Source organism: Ruditapes philippinarum, unplaced genomic scaffold (genome assembly GCF_026571515.1).
Source record: "Ruditapes philippinarum isolate M1 unplaced genomic scaffold, ASM2657151v2 ctg7299_1_1_1_1, whole genome shotgun sequence".
Taxonomy (NCBI): domain Eukaryota; kingdom Metazoa; phylum Mollusca; class Bivalvia; order Venerida; family Veneridae; genus Ruditapes; species Ruditapes philippinarum.
In genome coordinates, this window is record NW_026862430.1 from 114,390 (window position 1) to 127,357 (window position 12,968).

Genomic DNA, 12,968 nt, shown 5'->3' on the forward strand with positions numbered 1-12,968 from the left:
ACCTAAAACAGATGCCCACAAGTCTTCAGCGTAAATTATTATCTGAAAGTCTTCGTAGAAACGAAGATATACCCTTTTTTGCTTTAATCCTCGTTGTGAGCACCATAACCTCGTTGTGAGCAAGACAAGCCTAGTGCTTGTCTTGTTTTAATATGTAATTCAAATGGCAAGAATACAATTTTCAATCTACCAAAAGCAATCAAAACGTTTTTGTACAATAGTTTTTCTTTGCAATAGTTCTTCTTTTTCTTTTTTTTTAAAAATTATTCTTCATATTCACAAGTCATCAGATTAACAGAAAAACTAATCAGTGGAGGTAAATAAGGTATTTCATTTCGTATACTCTAGTGTGGCACGAGTGAACATCAGGGGTAGTTTATGAATATTTCAACAATTTCACAATCTGTGTGATACACACATACATGTGTTTATCCTGAGCTGAAGACTGACCAAATAATGTCAAACAAGAACTATCACGGTAAGTTGACAAGGCTCCTGACGTGTTGCTTTGTCCTTTGATTTATGCACCAGATAGATTATTTGTTTTTGGATTAGATCTTCAATGTAAAGGTAATTCAAGGTCAAGGTAAAATAAATATAGGTCAGTTGGAAGGTCTTGTCCAAAGGGGCATTGTGTCAAAATATGAATTAATTCCACTTACTTATAATGAAGTTATGACCATTGTTAAAGTTTTTGGATGTTCTAGAAAGTCATTCACGGTACAAGGTAAAAAAAAACAGATCAGTTTGAAGGTCTTGCCTAAAGGGGTGCTGTTTCAAAATATGAGTAGAATCCGTTTACCAATAAGGAAGTTATGACCAATTTTTAAGTTTTTGGACAATTTGACCTTCAAGGTGAAGGTCATTCAGGGGTCGAGGTCAAAAGAATATAGGATAGTTGAAAGGCCTTGTCCAAAAATGTGTTGTGCCTTAACATTATGCCAGGACATTATGGCCAATCTTAAATATTTTTGGAAAATTTGACCTTCAAGGTAAATGCCATTCAGGGGTCAAGGTAAAAAAAATACAGGTCCGTAGGAAGGTGCTAAGGGATGTTGTGTTCAAATATGAATCAACCTTGTTTACTAATAAGGAAGTTATGGCCAATGTTAAAGTTTTCGGACAGCTTGACGGACTGACGGACTGACAGACGGACATTTCAAAACTAATATGCCCCCATTTGGAATATGCATAACGCCTTGCAAAGAAATGCTGCTGTGCAAAAACGTTTTAATTGCTGTGGAAGATTGAAAATTATATTTTCACCATCTGAATTACATATTACAACCATACACGCACTGCTCTTGTCTTGCTCACAACGAGGTTATGGTGCTCACAACGAGGATTAAAGCAAAACAGGGTATATCTTCGTTTCTATGAAGACTTTCACATAATAAGTTACGCTGAAGATTTGTGGGCATCTGTTTTAGGTTAAAATGCACAGAACGTCACCAGAATCGACGTTTTCAATGTTGAATAAGGTCCAAAGAGAAGTTGTCTCCAGTTTTCCAGCTACCCCGAGTGACTGCGTCGCATGGTATTTCCATCAAATTGTCCACCAACAGGCAATATCTTTACAGGTGCATACTCGGAAAACACATCGCTAACTAACTGCATTTCGATATTTTTACATAAATGTCAGTAATCTTCAAAAATTATGAAAAACTCACCTTGTTTATCGTGTCACACGTCAAAGATGGGTGCTCACAACGAGGAACGGAAGTTGCTCACAACATTTTAACCGATGGACATTTTTCACTCGTTGTGAGTTAAACGGGCGTGCAAGAGCAGTTTTGCATGTGGAAGAAATGTATTTTTCAGACTGTAAAAATGAAACAAAAAAATTTAGAGACGAAATTTGGTGATTGGAATTTGAAGGAATAGAAGTAAGTTTTCTTCTTTTTATTACTTTTGACATTTAAGTTATTTATCAATTTCAGCTTTGCTTTTTCTTTGAACAGCCTGACATTGTCAGAATTGTCAGTAAAAATAAAATTGAGGTACCACATGGGGAAAATCTTAAAAAAGTAGTTTCGTCATTGAAAAGTGTGAAATACTATTTTGATAATTTTCACTGTGAAATTATCAAATATAATTTTCACGGATAAATCAGTAATCCGCTGAAAAGCATAAAATAAAATATTTCATATCAAGTCGCTAAAGTTTAAGTATGAGAACAAAAGACATCAGCATGATATTATTTAAACATATTATTTCAAATACATTTAGATTTTGTATCTAAATATAGGAACAATTCACGTCATATCACAATATCATCATACGGCATGCAGCAATATATCCCAAACAAACAACTATAGGCAAACATATTAATTTTTTTAAATAAAAGTCTATCTTTATTTATAATTATAATGAATTATACAGAAATTGGCAAAACATTGAAAAAGAGTGATAATTATAGTAGATAAAGTAACAATGGCTAAAAAGCAAGCACATTACAAAGGTATGATAAAAATTTCTTAATTGACGCTTTGTTCAGCCTTTTAGAAGTATGTGAATTTGGTATGTTTACGCTATCTAAGAATACAATGTCTATAAATTTTAGCAGTGTCAAGCAAAATTACTCTTACAGTAAATGACAACCTTTATTTAGATATTGTATAATGTCATATTGGTCATAAATTGAGAAATGCTACTAACAATTACAATTATAAGATTCAACTGTAGTGAAACATTCTTTATCCTTAAATGTGAATCCAATTAGGCCTACAATGAACATAAATGAAATGATAAATCTGATTTATTTTACTGAACGAAAGGAAAAAAATAAAGTACACCAAACCAAAATAAAACCTTACACATTCAGCTGTTGATAAATTCATATTATGTGTTTGTTTTGTTGCTGTTTTTTATCAATTGTTTAATGGATTGCTTACGGTCTGTGTGGGGTTTTTGCGGGACAGAGCCTTAATTGGTCACGATCATGTCTCTTCATATGACTTATATAATTTACTTACTTCCACGCGAATTGATTAATATACGTAACTAACACGTGTGTTTCAATCGAGCTGAAGTAAATTACATTATCAAAGAAAGTACAAATGTCATCAAAATAAGCGTTTAATTATTGTTATGTTTAACATTTTTATGTACGTATTTACTTTCGTATAAGAGGTAGGTCCATCGCAGCGAAAGTGGAGCATAGGTCGCAGAAGCAATGGATAATTATGGCTTGCAATTTATCTTTCGCTGTAACCGAGTAGTTCAATACCGAGTTATGAAACGTACTTTAATATAAGGTCGTCGGTTCAGCGCGATCATCCGATCCGGTTTGCCAAGTACATCCACCGATCGCAATTCGTGACTTTTCATCTGTGAACCCCGCAAGATCTAATTCACTTGTTATAAACCCTTAACCTTTATTGAAAACTTCAAAGTTAGTCCGAAGAAGTGACTAGTGATAATGAATAACAAAGGAGTACACCTGACGACTATACATACGAGTACATCTTTATTTAAGGTCGTCAGTGACATGCATACATAGTCGTCAGATGGATGTAAAGTCGTCATGGCATTTTTGCTGATTGTGTGCGTGCGTGCGTGCGTGCATGTGTCTGTATGTTGGGGGTGGCTGTTTTTTTTTTCTTTTTCTTTTTTTTTTTTTTTTTTGGGGGGGGGTCTATTTTTTGTAAAATGTACATGATATTGTGTAAATAACAACTCTGCACATTTACACTGCTGAAACGGAATTTAATTTACCAGCATAGAGATACATATAAGCCAGGATGCACATCCGTGCAAACTGAACCGGCTCTGTACTTATGGTTGACTTACTTTAGAAATTTCTATCTTAATATTCTCAGATTGATAGACAGTTCTTAAAAGATGGAAGCTTGAAAAGTGTATTTTACAAATTCAGCATTTTGAGATTAGGCTTGCAAATATGTACAGTCCAAATATTGTCAGAATTGTCGGCTGCTCTAGTCTCTTTGAATTTTTGCAGCCAATTACATTACCCTTTCTATTACAAGTAGGAAAAGCACTGGTGTACAGCGTTCACCGGAAATAGTCCATCAAAACACTGAAAATGAAAGTACATGAAATAAAAAGGCTAATGTAAGGTAATGTGTTATCTTATTTCTCCGTCATAATAGCATTGGTTTTTGTGATGCTGAATGCACCTGGTTTTAGTGCAGTATTTGCTTTTCTCTGCAAATTGAATACTTTTTGTAAAATTGGCGATAAAGTGTAGCGTATTTGTTGACACTAAATCAAGCTTAAAACGCATTTGCTGTTTGAAATTCCGTCTTTTATACAAAATATGTCTTCCATTACTTGAAAATTGAGTTGTCACCGTTCAACTAGAACTGCTGTAAGCAAACTGCGACAAACGGCCTTCCCAGTGTACAGAGTCTAGCAAGAAAAACAAATTTAAGTGAACGGGATGCAGTGGTTGAATGTACAGGGTTTAGTAGAATGTGTACGCAGTCTACTTATTTCCAGTGAACGCTGTATGACAGTGGAAGTCGAATATGCCCTGAGGTAATATTTGCAAACAAAGTGTGAAATATATCTCACATATCGAAATGCCTTTAAAACGTTTTTGAAACGTTTCTGTTTTGCAAACTATAAAATCATTACCGGGTATATTATATACATAAAATGAAAAGTAGAAAAAACTGTAAACTCAAACTTCCCAGGAAATTATATATATATATATATTATAATCTGTTTATAATTTCATAGCGAATTTAAAAACTGATACCCGCTTGGTTTGCGTTACTATTGTTGTATATGCACCATTTCAAGACATACCTGTGAAAATTAGCCTCCTTATCAACAATAAGAAAGATAGTCTGCCCTTTAATGATAGAGAGGACAGCTCCTTGTGCCTTTCTCGTAGGAGAAAGGGAAACCTGTGATGCGTGCATGTGGTCGCACGGTCACTTTCCTTACAGCATGTCCTCGATGCATGTATGTGGTCGCATGATCGCATGATATAATGACAACCTTTTCAAAGTGTTTTTGTACTAAACAGTCTGGTGCAAAACCTTTATTTTCTAAAAGAAATCTGTTTAGCTCATATTAGGAGTTTTAAAATCCTGATAAGGAACTTTTACTTTTATTTAGGAGTAATAAAAGCCTCATTAGGACCTTGTTTCTCCCAATTACAACAAATTATGAATGTTTACAAATAAACCTAATTACAACTTTGCAACTCTTAATAAGGAGACATAAAATCTTAAAAATGACATTGTAAGTCCGTATGAGGAGATTCAAGAGCCTATAATTTGAGTAAATATAACCTAAACATCTACTTTGGACTCTGTAACATCTTATTAGGTTTTTATACAAAATAAATAAGAGTTTTATTTCTCGTAATAAGTTTTAGAATCTACTAATTTGGACATGCAAGGTCCTTATTATTTTTAAAAGTTTAATTTCCGTCTAACGTTTTGCATCAGCAACTTCTTTCACCATTTTTTCGTTTTACTTCATCGACCTTTCTTTGTTGCTTCGCTTTCTTTACTTCTTCCCGCCTTTTTTCTTGCGTTGCGCCTCTTGACCTGTTTATACTCTAGCTTTTGAAGTGTTGCTATTTATCCTTGATTTCTGCTGCCAAATGACAATAAATTTCAAACCTGGAAATCCCTGAAAACCGAAAACCCGATAGAAAAATGTCAAATTATCATCGGCGATGTAGCTGCCCTGCAGCGTTTTCACAGCAGTGGCCCGTTATATGCTCAATGGTGGCGACAAACAAATGGTACGATTGCTAGTCTTAGGGACGACCAGAATGTCAACAATATCTGGTGATATCAATCCGGCACGCACATAAGGATGGAATCAGTAACCTCTTTGGATGAAGGTGTTTTTGTAGTCTGGACAGTGCCCGTTTTGCTAGGCAGACGGAAAGATGTACGGATAGCCAATGACTTTTTTCATTCGGATTTTCGGTTTTCAGTTGGAAATACATTGTCATTTGGCAGATCAAATCCAAGAGGAAACTCATTTTCTTTTTGTTGTCAAATTTAAGTCTAATGCAGAAAGAGCTAACTCTGAAAGACACTCCTGCTCAAAGAGAGAATCATGATATGCAATAGACATTGATTCAGCGTTGTGAAGTATACCTTCGTCGTTGTCAACAATACATATTCTTGGAGAATCGGTAGCATATACTTATCTGTTGACGTACCGGATGCGTGCATGTTTTCGGACACCGTATTACGTCCATGACTTAAGCAATGTACTCATTACAATCAAAATCACCAAATTTTGATGTTTGCTGCACGGGGGATTAAGAGAAGTCTAGGTAAACAGGACATACGATTCCTCTGGTAAAAAATCACATTCTTTTCCATTCTTTTCTATAGAAAGGCCAGTAAACTAACGAAACTTAGGATAGCATTAAATGTCAGTTTCTGCACTTCATCTCGGAAGAAGGGACTAATCGATAGCATTGGAGTCAAGGGGATTAATGCCATATTTTCAAAAGCCCTCTGTGATATATCACATTGTGAAAATAGTCTCAAATATAAGTTTAAACAAGGCACCGACATTTTTCTCAGCGAACCACAAGTCCGATTTAATCTTTTTTGCAGAGTTTATGAATTAAGAGGTTTTAATTTTTGTCTTACGGAATACTGCTACGTCAAATGGTTGGGTAATGTGGGAAGTTTTTGGCGGAAGGGAAATAATATCGTTTGCAATGGTAGATCGAATTAGCGGGCCACTCATGTGGCAAGTTAAGAAGCAATGGGCGGTATTTCACCGCGTGCGGGTTGAACTTTCTCAAACCACTGTTTATAGGGTCTGTGGTCCATGAAACCATTTTCGGAGAATATGTGACTCGCATTTATTGGCCCCTGACGGTGATAAGGCCCACCAGGCAAAATTTTGCTGAATATATTTTCATAGGCGATTTAACTACATTTGCAGCGTTTACACAGCAGTGGATCGTTATATGCTAATTAGTGGCGAATAAACAAAGAATGTACATGTTTATTTCGGACCGAAAGTATTACTTTCTGTCATGCCTTATAAAGGAACAGGGCCGCCTCATCACATACATCTTGGCTTTCACAAGAGACCACAACTTTCTAGTGCATCTTAAAGCAAGAGGAAAAAAATCCTGTAACGCCTCAACATTTGATTTAGTTGCGTGGCCTTTGACCACTGCATTTGGTAACGTCATTTTGCTTCATATGGCCAGTTTTAATTCAACACTTAACTTAATTTAAGGAATTTAAATCTCACTTTGAAGCAAAAAAAATGAAATCTTGAAATTAAGTTATGTGATAAAACACTTATAATTTACAAGTCAATTTCATTTACATTTACTAAAGGCAGAAAATGGTCATTATCAAGATAATGTCAGATAAAAAGAACGTTATGTCAAGTTGAATGTTTATAACAGACATTAACAATTTAACATAAGTGTAACATGAGTATACATGTATATTCAGATTCCTGACTCACTAGGAGTAGATGTATCCAGTAAATTTTTCAAACATGAAGTAAAACTCGATTTTTATCCGTTGCTGGGATTAAGCCATAACTTCTGGGGAACTCTATGACCAACGTGATTAATAAACATTGTTTAACTATCCCACGTGTTTATAGAAGATCCTAAGATTTGTATATCTATTCAAGTTTCTGTAAGCACCTAATAATTGCCATCAACACTCCACATAGTAATGACACTCCAATGGCGATATAGAACGCTAAATCATATCCACCAGTCCAGTCAGCAACTAATCCACCAAGGTATCCGCAGACAACTATCCCCACCCCACTCAAAACGTTACATAGCGCTACTGTCCGAGGAAACCTTTTAATTCCACGCAGTTCAAGCTGCATCCCTGGTAACAAGCACCAAACCATTCCAATAGAAATTCCACGAACAAATATTCCACCTAACATCCCGTAGAAGTCTAAAAGGTAAACTACGAGAAAATGTCCAAGTGCAAGAAACACGAAAGATAACGCCAAAGGTATTGCTATCCTAACTTTCGTCCAAACTTTCAGTAAAATAGTTCCAAGCAATCTTCCGCACAATCCGAAGGCGCCGACTAGTGATAACAAAATAGTTCCTTGTTGACGGTCTAATCCTCTAAGTTCACTCATATCCACTGTAAACCAACTCTCTACGGCATTTGTTCCCGGAAATATAAAAGACACTAATATAAGTATTGCATAAGTAACATCTTGTACTGAATTACATTGACACATCTTCTCCTTAACCGAATCTCTATTTAAATTTTGGTTTGTTTCTTTAAAGAAAAAATCTTGTGAAAAATGTAAAAGTAGGCCACAGGGAATGCTATTGAGGACAAGCCCACCGGCTACCATAAATGTTCCTGTCCATCCATATACGTTTATCAAATAGTTTGCAAGATTAGGGAGTAATGTTTGTCCAACAGCAGTTGCCATTGTAAGGAAAGCAAGAGCAGAACGTCTGTTTGAAACAAACATCCAACCTACTGCAACGAATGCACATAAGTAGTTAATACTCATGGCCATCCCTCCAACAAATCCCACAAGAATAAGAACCATATAGATATTCACCGAGAATGCACTGAAAAACAATGCCAGACCACCTAACGCCGATGCAATCATAACAGGTGGGCCTACACCTTATTTCGTGACAATGCCTGAAAACAAAATCCCTCCGACGTAAGTGAGTCCTTGGAACATACTTTGCATGACAGCTGTTACTGATCGCGCAGAGTTAAATTGACGTATAAGTTCCACGTATATTACTCCAAGAACTGGGACAAATCCGAGTGACATGAAGTGTAAATACATGCATGCTATTAGAACCAAGCATTGACGCCATTTTGAAGGCTGAATCCGAGCTACCCGTAAAGATTCTGACAAAAGAGGTTTTCTTTCGGAAGTCTCCATAAGATCCGGATTAGACGTCATCTCTTTTATGTGATAGTCACAAAAAACGCTATTTGTTTACAACAATATTTAGACTTATACCTATGTTTCTTCCTCAGTATCGTTCGTAAGTACGATCTTTGACATAGTGAAACGGTTTGTACGGGTCATCATTATATATGTGGCAAAACATTAGATTTGCAATGTGAGAATTCATGTCACGTTCAGGTACTAAACAAACGTTTTGCAATCTATGTAAACATATGCAACTACATTTTTATATAATTCCTACATATATAAATAGTCATTTTGTATTAAGTTACGCGGAAACTATTATATTTGATGAAGATCTCAGGGTCCCTTCGTTCATAGCTCATTTACGAGCGAGCGCCTGCGAAAAACCACTGACCATCTGAAGCTTGATGGGTAACTTTCTATCATGAAAGAAACCAAAGATCTTGATGGAATTCGAATCTTCAACCGTGAGGGGCAAATAATTTCAAGTCGGCGCTCTAAAACAATCTATTGATTTAAAAATATAACATATTAAAAAGTTATGATATATTATGCAAATTTTAAAAATACAAATTCATTATAGTATAGCAATTAAACTAGTCTTCCCAAACATTCTACCTAAATGTTTAATCATCACATGACTTCATGCCTTTGCATGTAATTTTACAAGTGTTACAATTCGTTCGTTCCTTTATATTACTAGTTACTTTATCATAAACATGTGAAATATGTATCTGTCTATGTTTTTTTTACATTTAATTTATTGCATTGTTCATCTTTAAGAATAACTTTGATGGCCATTATTGGAAGGAAATATGTTATCAGGTGTGTTAATAAAAGAGTTCCATCATCAAGTTATGGTATTTAGATATCACCGTGTCACTTGCTTGCACATGTTTGAATTAAAGAGAAATTTAGATTAAACGTCAGGTTGACTTTATCGGTTATTGGCCGTAAACAAAAACACAAATAAAGGTCATTGTCACATTGCCTTTGATATTGTGATTAAAAATGAATATGGAGGTAAGGACTCATTAAGCTGCATCTATGTGCCAAGTTCATCGTATATTGATTAACTGGTCAGTTTTATGTTTGGTTATTATAGATCAAAGTGATCTTGACCTTTGACCTGAAAATAGGTGAGGGAGGTCTAACTCCATAAGATACATCCATAGATAAATTTCAATGCATAGCTTTGTAAATACATTTATTGACGTTTATGATCATAAACAAAAAACTTAACCAAAAGTGTTCACCAAAGCAGACGTTGCCGCAGCCGAGTTGCGTTAAGAGCTCTTCTTTCTTATTTTCTTATGATAAAAATGGAGCTTACAATAGCAACTTGTGTTGCTATCTTCTGCAAACTTGAAAAATATATATCTTATTTCAAGCCGCAAGCCTCAAGATCAGTTTTAACAAAGATTTAAGAAAATCTTTAAATGAATTAAAAAAGATTAAGGAATGTATGAATAATCACATTTAATATAACACTGTACAAGCTATAATGAAAAATAAAATTATATTAAACTACAATATAACCTCTGAAAAGTGGTCATTTATAGAGAAATGACTTTGCAGAAACAATATCATTTCTTCCCAAAGTAAATATTTCTAATTTTTTAACATCTGTAGAGCAACACCTCCAAGCAACAATCAAAATATATTTGTCTCACAGAATGTGCTTAAACTATAGCTGTATCACCAATTTCCTTTCCATTACTAACGGGGAAATGTCAATTTGATTCATAATTTTTCACATTTTATGCCATTTATTTAAAATTCCTTACATTAGACTAACTTTTGTTCTGGATTTGTGAATAGTCGTAAAGTTTAGTATGAATTTGGAGGTTTGTTTCTTAAAATAGATTGAAACATTCATTTTTATCCTATTTATATCGTTCCGAAATCTAATATTCTTTGTCCCCCAGACAAATTACGTTATCTTGAATAAGAAAACCTCAGTCGATCTCTAGAATAGAATATTACCGGCTTCTTAAGATACGCAAATAATTCCTAAATTAATTTAAATGTAAAAAGGAAACTCTGATATTCTGTTTCAGAAAATACAAAATCATCAAATTTCTAGACAAATAATCTAATAAGAGATTACATAAGACAGCGCGCTCGACTGCTATTGATACTTGATAGTGGAATATGAACAGGGTCTAAAAGCTCCACTTAATAGGACAATATAAATGGTCTTAAAATCTACATTTGAAAGTGGTAAAACGACAGTACTTTTTAAAAGGTATACATTATGTTGGAAAGAAACAGAAAAGACGAAATTATGTCAAAATCTGACAGAGTAATTTCTCTTAACTGGAAACTGGTGATGATGGTTATTTACTTTACCATGATTCGAATAAAATAAAAAGGTCCGTCAATTTGTTTTAGACAGATCTATGTCCTCTTGCTGAGGATAGGAATGATAGAAACTATTCTAAGTGTCAAAGCATATCTCAAAAGGTATAGAAAAGGTGACCCCCGCACACGACTTATCCACAATTGTAACGCCGACGTCCGGTGAGAAGGATAGCTCAACAAAAATAGCGTTGGGCGAGTTAGGATAAATTTAGAGACAGACATATCCTCAGAATATCGTGTATGTATAATCATCCGCGGGCAATTTAATTACTGCTAAGTGAATGAATCAATTTAAAAAATAAATGATTATTAATGGCCGAGAAGTTTCAACTTGAAGATGAAATGAAAGCTATTTTTAGATGAAATCCGTTGTAATCAGATGAAGATAGTGTCACTGTGTATTTGTCAATATCAATGCTGTATTTTTGATAAGGGCTAGGAAATTGTAAAAAAGTATTTTTATAGAATCAATTTACAGTAATCATGTCTAATAGTGATGCATTGTCAAATGTTCCAGCAATTATCATAAGATTATTTAGAAATAAAAGCAGCAACAAAAAATTTACATGTACATGTATATCATTTTGGCATATCTATACAACAAGAGTTCAGACGGTTATTTTCATTATTTTCAGTAAAATAGAAATGTTTGAATGTCTTCTTTCTGGTACATGACAGTGCAGTTGTTTGGAAATTAATGGAAAAAAGGGTAGAATGGGCAAAAATTAGTTTCATCATGTTGTAATAATGTGAATTGCTTAATAGCGCTGAATTGAAACAATTTGTGGTAAAGATGGCAAAATATTAAGAAACTGGTACTTTGACTTACAAAAGATTAAATCACTATAACAGTACTTATTGCCAAAACGCTAAAAAAGATAGCTCGTGTGAATGATCAATAGGTTACTTTTTACTTTAAAAAAAAGGAAAATTATAGCACATTTAGGCCTAATTGACATCTTAGTACTTGTTGATTCAATCTAATCAGAGTAATAAATATATACGTTTATACTTAAATCTGTAAGTCACGATCTTAAACATATTAAATCAAGTAGTTATCGAATTCTTTATCTATTCTCATAACAATCAATTATGAAGTCATAAAACTGTGCAGTTAATTTGCAGAATAAACATAAAAATACTTTCTATATTTGGAAGGATGAGAGGATGAGTATTCCTTTCTTCAAATATTATCAATCACTTACAAACATGGACACATATCAGTTATATCAGGATACATGTATATGAAAAGGCACTTATGTAGGACTAATGTTGGACCATATTTATATAAAAAAAGAACTTATGCATTAACTTTGTAAGCTTTAAATCCTTTATGTTCAACATTGTTTTCAAATATGTGCAATGAACTTTATTTAACGTGTTCTTCGTTTATAGAAAATTATGATAAAATTTAAGCGTATGTTGTAAAATACATATAGGATATATCGTGAGAATACTGTTTTTAAAGCCGATTCGATGAAATAAAATTACATCTTACACAACAAACAAACAAATTTTCTTTTTATTTTATGCTTAATACAAGTTAAAAAGAAATTTCCATAATATTAACGTTAATATTAAAATCTGTTTTCCCCATTGAGAGCCCCATTTAGTCGGAATTTCTCATTAAATACAAGAAGTCTTGAGCTGAAAAAATAAGTTCGGCAATCAACGTTAAATGACGGTGATATTATTCATTTTATTCAAAAAATTATGAATGTTCGCTTGTTTTAATAATAAAAACA

The 12,968-nt window shown here is 33.9% G+C and overlaps 1 pseudogene; it reads right to left on the bottom strand.

Moving 5' to 3' along the window:
• Positions 1-7,252: 7,252 nt before the first annotated feature.
• Positions 7,253-8,953, bottom strand: LOC132719047 (monocarboxylate transporter 6-like; annotated as a pseudogene).
• Between the last annotated feature and the right edge of the window lie 4,015 nt (positions 8,954-12,968).